Here is a 6,000-nt window from a genome sequence, read left to right as displayed (position 1 = left end):
ACATAGTAAGTGCTCAATAAATACTATTGAATGAATATGAACCAAAATGCTGAGGGGTTGGGGTGAGTATCAAAGAGACCTTTTTTAGTGTGATGACTCTTATTGTGGTATTTGTTAAGTCCATGTTCTGGGTCAAGCACTGTACGAGCGCTGGGGTAGGTACATCATGATAAGGTCAGACACAGTTCCTGTCCCACATGGGGCTCGCTGTCTAAGTAGGAGGGAGAACCGACACCGAACCTCCGTTTTATAGATGAGAAAATTGAGCCACGGAGAATCTACGTGACTTTCTCACAGCCGTGAAACTGGAAACCGGCATAGCCCAGATTGTCTGACTTCCAGGCCCGTGCTCTTTCCACCAAGCTATTCTGTTCCTCTTTGAAGTCTTTGTTCTCTGTCTTCATCTTCCCTAAAATCCCTACCTTCTTTCCGTTCTGGGACTCCAAATAAAGAGGGAGAATCCCTGTCTATGAGAGAAAAATGAGACGTTGGTTGTAGTTGGTGGCAGTGAGGAAGAAGGCGTTCTGTGAAGGGGCAATCCTCAAAAAACTAACTGGCCGAAAAGCCTCCATTTTGGGTTTTCTTCCGTCTCTGCCTGGAAACTCTGAAAGAGCTGGGATGATCAAGTCCATCACACACAGCTGTGAAGGTCCTAATCCCCGAAGTGTTTACACCTGTGCTTCAAACGGCCCCACCCAGTTACCCAGGATGCCTACCCGTCTACTGCTGGCAAGATCCCTTTTCCCTGACCACACTCGTGCATTTCTCCATCCTCTCTCCTCGGGGGAGAAAGAGGATAGAAAGAGAAAGGAAGAGAGGGATAGAAAGAGAAAGGAAGAGAGGGATAGAAAGAGAAAGGAAGAGAGGACTAGTGTGGAAGAGAAAGAGCGGCGGACCAAGAAAGAAAAAGAGGAGAAAGGCAAGAGAGTCCAGCTGCTTATGGTTGGCACTGATTGTCTTCTGATTAATCCGCAGACTCAGGGACAGTAAAAGCTGGGAGGCAGCCGCAAGTTTGGTCAGTGGTCTTCAGTTCCTTCGCTCCTTTCCCCTCCTGAGGAAAACTTCAACCCGCTCTGCCTGCCTCAGATCCGGTAAGTCTTTACTTTCCTATTTTCCACTGCTTGTTGATTAGGGTTCCCGATGTTCTTTGTGAATTCAGGAATGGGACATCGCTTTCACTCCTTGTGTTTTCTTTGAGCGTCTCTGCTTGGGCCGTTCCTGTAATGGAACCGAGGACCTTTTAGGTTTGAATTTTGGGTCCCTGTTCTGTCATCTTCGAAGGGAAGCAACGTGAAAAAGAAAGGTTTTTCCGTTTTAGGTGTCTTCCGATTTGAGTCGGGGATTTTGAATGTCTTCAAAAGAGACACGGTGATTCCCTGGAGAGAATAGAGACCAGCCACCGTTTTGTGGAGAGAAACAAATCAGTCGACGACAGGCGGGTCAAAATGGGGTCTATATGGTGAACGGAATGCTGTATGCAGATTCACCGTGTGGAACCAGTGCTGTGATTTTTAAATTTCTTTGAAAGATGATCCTGGTGTTTAAACTTCTGGCCTCAATGTTCTTCTTTCAAGATATTAAAAATTTGCATGCTTCATGTCTGATAGTCTAGTTTATATGAGCTGGACTTTATTCCTTCACCGTTCTAAAGAGTAGGATTCCCTGGGATTATGGGGGAGTGAACTTGATTTAGTAAAAGGGGCTGTGGATGGAATTGATTTGGGAGTGGAAAAGATTCATGTTCTGCACCATTTTTACCCTGTGATTCTCTTGCCCTGTGACCCTCTTAACTCTAAAGAGGGAGAATCTCTATCTTTGAGAGTAGAATGAGACGGGTTGTAGTGGGTGGTAGTAAGAAAGGAGGTATTCTGTGAAGTGCCAATCTGCAAAAAAAAAAAAAAAAACAACTAACATGCCAGAAAGCTTCCATTTGGGGTTTTCTTCCGTCTCTGACTGGAAACTCTGAGAAAGCTGAGATGATCAAGTTCATTTCACACAGATGTGGGGGCCCAGCTTTTGAGGAGTTCAGATGGATTAAGGGGCAGCCTCTTTCACCCTCTCAAATCCTTAAAAGTTTGAAAAGAAGCACGGTAGCCCCTCCTTTCTCTTCCCCTAAACAGCTAACTGTTAGAGAAGCAGTGTGATGTAACAGAGTACAGGCCTGGGAATCAGAAGGACTTGTGTTCGAATCCCACCTTGCCTCTTGTCTGCTGGGTCACTTGGGGCAAGTCCCTTAACTTCTCTGTGCTTCAGTGACCTCAACTCTTAAAATGGGGATGGACACTGTGAGCTGTATACGGGACAGGCTGTGTCCAACCTGATCGTATCCACCTCAGTGGTTAGTACAGTTCCTGCCACATATTCAGCCCTTAAATGCCATATTAAACAAGAAATTTGTATCACTTCCTGAAATTGACCAGCTGATGGGACCCAGCGGTGAGGGAAAATGGAGGTGGTGGAGGAAAATTATGGTAACGATGACTTGTAGCTGGATAATGTAGAGTTGGGGGTGGTTTCTAACACTGGGGATAATGAAAAATGCTCCAACTCGAAAGGTTTCTTACTAACATGCCTACATGCTTTCTCCAAATTCAAGACTAAGTTGTTTAAAAATTTCCATGGGTGTGCTGCAGCCTGGGAAACAGCTGTGTGTGGTACGGTAGAGCACGGGCCTAGGAGTCAGAAGTCATGGGTTCTAATTCTGACTCGGCCACTTGTCTGCTGTGTGACCTTAGGAAGTCCGTTCATCTCTCTGGGCCTCACTGTGACCTCATCTGTAAAAAGGGGATTGAGACTGTGAGCTCCAAGGGGGACCCGGACTGTGTCCAACCCAATTTGCTTGTATCCATACCAGTGCTTAGTACAGTGCCTGGCACATAGTGAGCGCTTAAGTCCCGCAGTACCTGGTACTATTTTTAATGGTCCTTGTGCTTATTATGTGCCAGGCACTGTACTAATCTCCAAGGTGGATGCAAGACAATTAGGTTGGACACAGTTCCTGTACCACATGAGGCCACAGTCGAAAGAGGAGCCAGTTGACTTTAAAAACTCTCTTTTACAGAAGAGGTAACTGAAGAATAGAGAAGCCAAGTGACTTGTCCAAGGTCACGTGGCAGAAAAGTGGTGGAGCTGTGACTTTCTGACTTTTAAAGGCCTGGGCTCTTTTCACTAGGCCAGGCTGCTTTTTTTCTTGGTTTACATCTCAGTATGTGCTCAGGACTGAGGTAGGTGGAATACAGTCAGATAAGGCGCAGTCCCCGTCCCCCATGAGGCTCACAGAAGGAGGGAGAACAGGCATTGAATACCCACTTGACAGATGGAGAAAGTGAGGCACAGCGAGTGACTCGCCGAAGACCCCACAGCGGGCAAGTGGCCGAGCCGAAATGAAAATGCAGGTTTCCTGACTCCTTTGAAAAAGACTTTTTCAGACCAGAGCGTAGTCTAGTGGATAGAGCACGGGCTTGGTTGTCAGAAGGTCATGGGTTCTAATTCCAGCTCCTTCACTTGTCCAAGGCCACAAAGCAGACAAGTCATCTCACTTCTCTGTACCTCAGTTACCTCATCTGTAAAATGGGGATTGAGACTGTGAGTCCTATGCGGGACAAGGGACTGTGTCCAAGTGGATTTGCTTGTATCCACCCCAGCACTTAAGGCAGTGTCTGGCGCATAGGAAGCGCTGAACAAATAGCATTAAGTCGCAGGAAAATGGAGTGTTTGATGCTAATCTCTGGTCACTTTGGGTGACGGCAAGCAGTAACCGTTTGTGCCGTGTGTGGTGGATCTGGAGAGATGGCCTCAGCCATAACAGACCTCTCTTCAGAGAACATTTTGTCCCACTTGGAAGAATTAATATTAATGCCTGGCTTAATGTCCTTCACATGAATCATATTAATAGACCATGTCAATGTCAGAGAGAGATGGTGTCTTGCCTCCCCTTTCCTTTAGCTCAGAGGTTAGAAAAATGACTTTCTTGCCTGGTGATTAAGTCCTCCAAACGGTTCCGTGGAGAGACGGGCAGTATCACTGCCATGTCACGGGGCTACGTAAAGTTTTGAAGAGGCCCGTGAGGTTGTTAATTTTGGCTCTTTAAGCCCAGGGTGGGAATGAGTTGTGGCAAAAAGGTCAAATTCCAAGTGGGGCTGGCCAGGGGAAGGTGAGCGTGCTCAGTGGAAGGAGCCTGGGCTTTGGAGTCAGAGGTCATGAGTTCGACTCCCGTCTCTGCCACTTGTCAGCTGTGTGACTGTGGGCGAGTCACTTCACTTCTCTGTGCCTCAGTGACCTCATCTGTAAAATGGGGATTAACTGGGAGCCTCACGTGGGACGACCTGATTACCCTGTATCTCCCCCAGCGCTTAGAACAGTGCTCTGCACATAGTAAGCACTTAACAAATACCAACATTATTATTATTATTATTATCGAGTGACCCGCTCAGACGGATTCTAGCCCAGGGAGTAGGACTAGTCTTGGCAAGTTTTAAATGCTTAACCAATACCTCGATTGGAAGAGGGAGTTGACATCCATTTTTGGCAGTTTCAGGAGACTTTTTTGAGTTGCGAGTGGGAAAACCATGAGTTTCTCGGTTCTTGGCAGCGGCGGAGAGATGGGCTTGTTTCCTAGAGACGAGATGTGGGAAGCCAGTGGAAAAACAGGAACTGGAGTTACCGATGTAGGTTTTTGTCATAGTCTTAAGCATTTACTCTTTGCAGAGCACTGTAAGGCAGCCAGTCGTCTCTACGGGATGCTTACTGTGTGCAGAGCAGCTGTACTAAACGCTTGGGTGAGTGATATAACAACCTAACAGACACAGTCCCGGCCCACGAGGAGCTTAGGGTTTAAGCCCTGGGTGAGAGTCGGCTGGTGGGACTCAGACAGGTTTTCCTTGGCCCTCAAAGAATTCACTGTAAGTTTAAAATGAAAATGATTTTTAAGTGGTTCTGTGCCAAGCACTCTTCTAAGCACAGAGGAAAATAGAAGGTTATCAGGTTGTCCCACGTGGGGCTCACAATCTTAATCCCCATTTTACAGATGAGGTAACTGAGGTACAGAGAAGTGAAGGGACTTGCCCAAAGTCACACAACTGACAAGTGCCCAAATGGGGATTAGAACCCATGACCTCTGGCTCTCAAGCCGGTGCTCGTTCCACTAAGCCACGTTGCTTCTTAAAAATGAGAAGGGACCAATATGGGTGTCACATCAATCACTGGTATTTATTGAGAGTTTATGTGCTGAGCACTGTACTAAGCGCTTGCGAGAGTAAAATCTAACAGATTCTTGCTCTGCCACTTGTCTGCTGTGTGACCTTGGGCAAGTCACGTCTCTGTGCCTGTTACCTCATCTGTAAAATGGGGATTGAGACTGAGCCCCATGTGGGACAGAGACCGTGTCCAACCCAATTGGCTTGAATCATCCCAGCACTTAGTACAGCGTCTGGCACAAGGCAAGCACTTATCAAATACCACAATTATAATTAATAGCTGTTCTCTTAGCCACAGCCTCTCCCATATTGAGCCTTTCTGAATTCCCTCCCCTTTTAGACTTTTAACCTTTCACGTATTCAAATCCGTTCTGAACCCCACAGCACTGGGTACGTGCCCATAGATTGTTTTAATGTCTCTCTTGCTCTTTTTAGTCTGTCACCTCCTTGCAGGGAGAGAAGGGCGTCTTACAATTCTGTGCAAGGTAGGTGTTCAATTGATAGCACTGATTGGTTCTGTTATCACATCTCCACAAGACTTTCCATGAGATCTAACCTGCTCCCATTTTATGTCCCAAACCACTTCGTGAGTCCATCGATCCTTCTTATCATAAATCAAACCCTTCAGCTCTTGAACGGTTTTTTCAGGGCTTACTATGTTCCAGGCACTCTACTGAGCATTGAGGGTAGATAAAAGCTAATCCCAGTCCATGTCCCACTTGGGGCTCACGGTTGTAAATCCCATTTTCCAGATGAGGGAATGGGGACACAGAGAAGGTAAGCGACTTGCCCAAGGTCACACAGC

General features: G+C 46.7%; 1 long non-coding RNA gene across 2 annotated transcripts in view; it reads left to right on the top strand.

The window, feature by feature from the left end:
• The first annotated feature begins 853 nt into the window (after positions 1–853).
• LOC114817676 overlaps positions 854–6,000 on the top strand; it is a 163,426-nt gene continuing 158,279 nt past the window's right edge. The window contains exons 1-2 of one of the 2 annotated variants that reach the window (XR_003765530.2): positions 854–1,091; positions 1,319–1,601. This is a non-coding gene — a long non-coding RNA (uncharacterized LOC114817676). Of the gene's footprint in view, positions 1,092–1,318; positions 1,602–6,000 lie in introns of those variants that run through there. The other variant, XR_003765529.2, reaches the window with a different exon arrangement.

The sequence above is a fragment of the Ornithorhynchus anatinus genome, chromosome 17 (genome assembly GCF_004115215.2).
Source record: "Ornithorhynchus anatinus isolate Pmale09 chromosome 17, mOrnAna1.pri.v4, whole genome shotgun sequence".
NCBI lineage: Eukaryota > Metazoa > Chordata > Mammalia > Monotremata > Ornithorhynchidae > Ornithorhynchus > Ornithorhynchus anatinus.
This window is presented reverse-complemented; position numbering and strand designations above follow the sequence as displayed.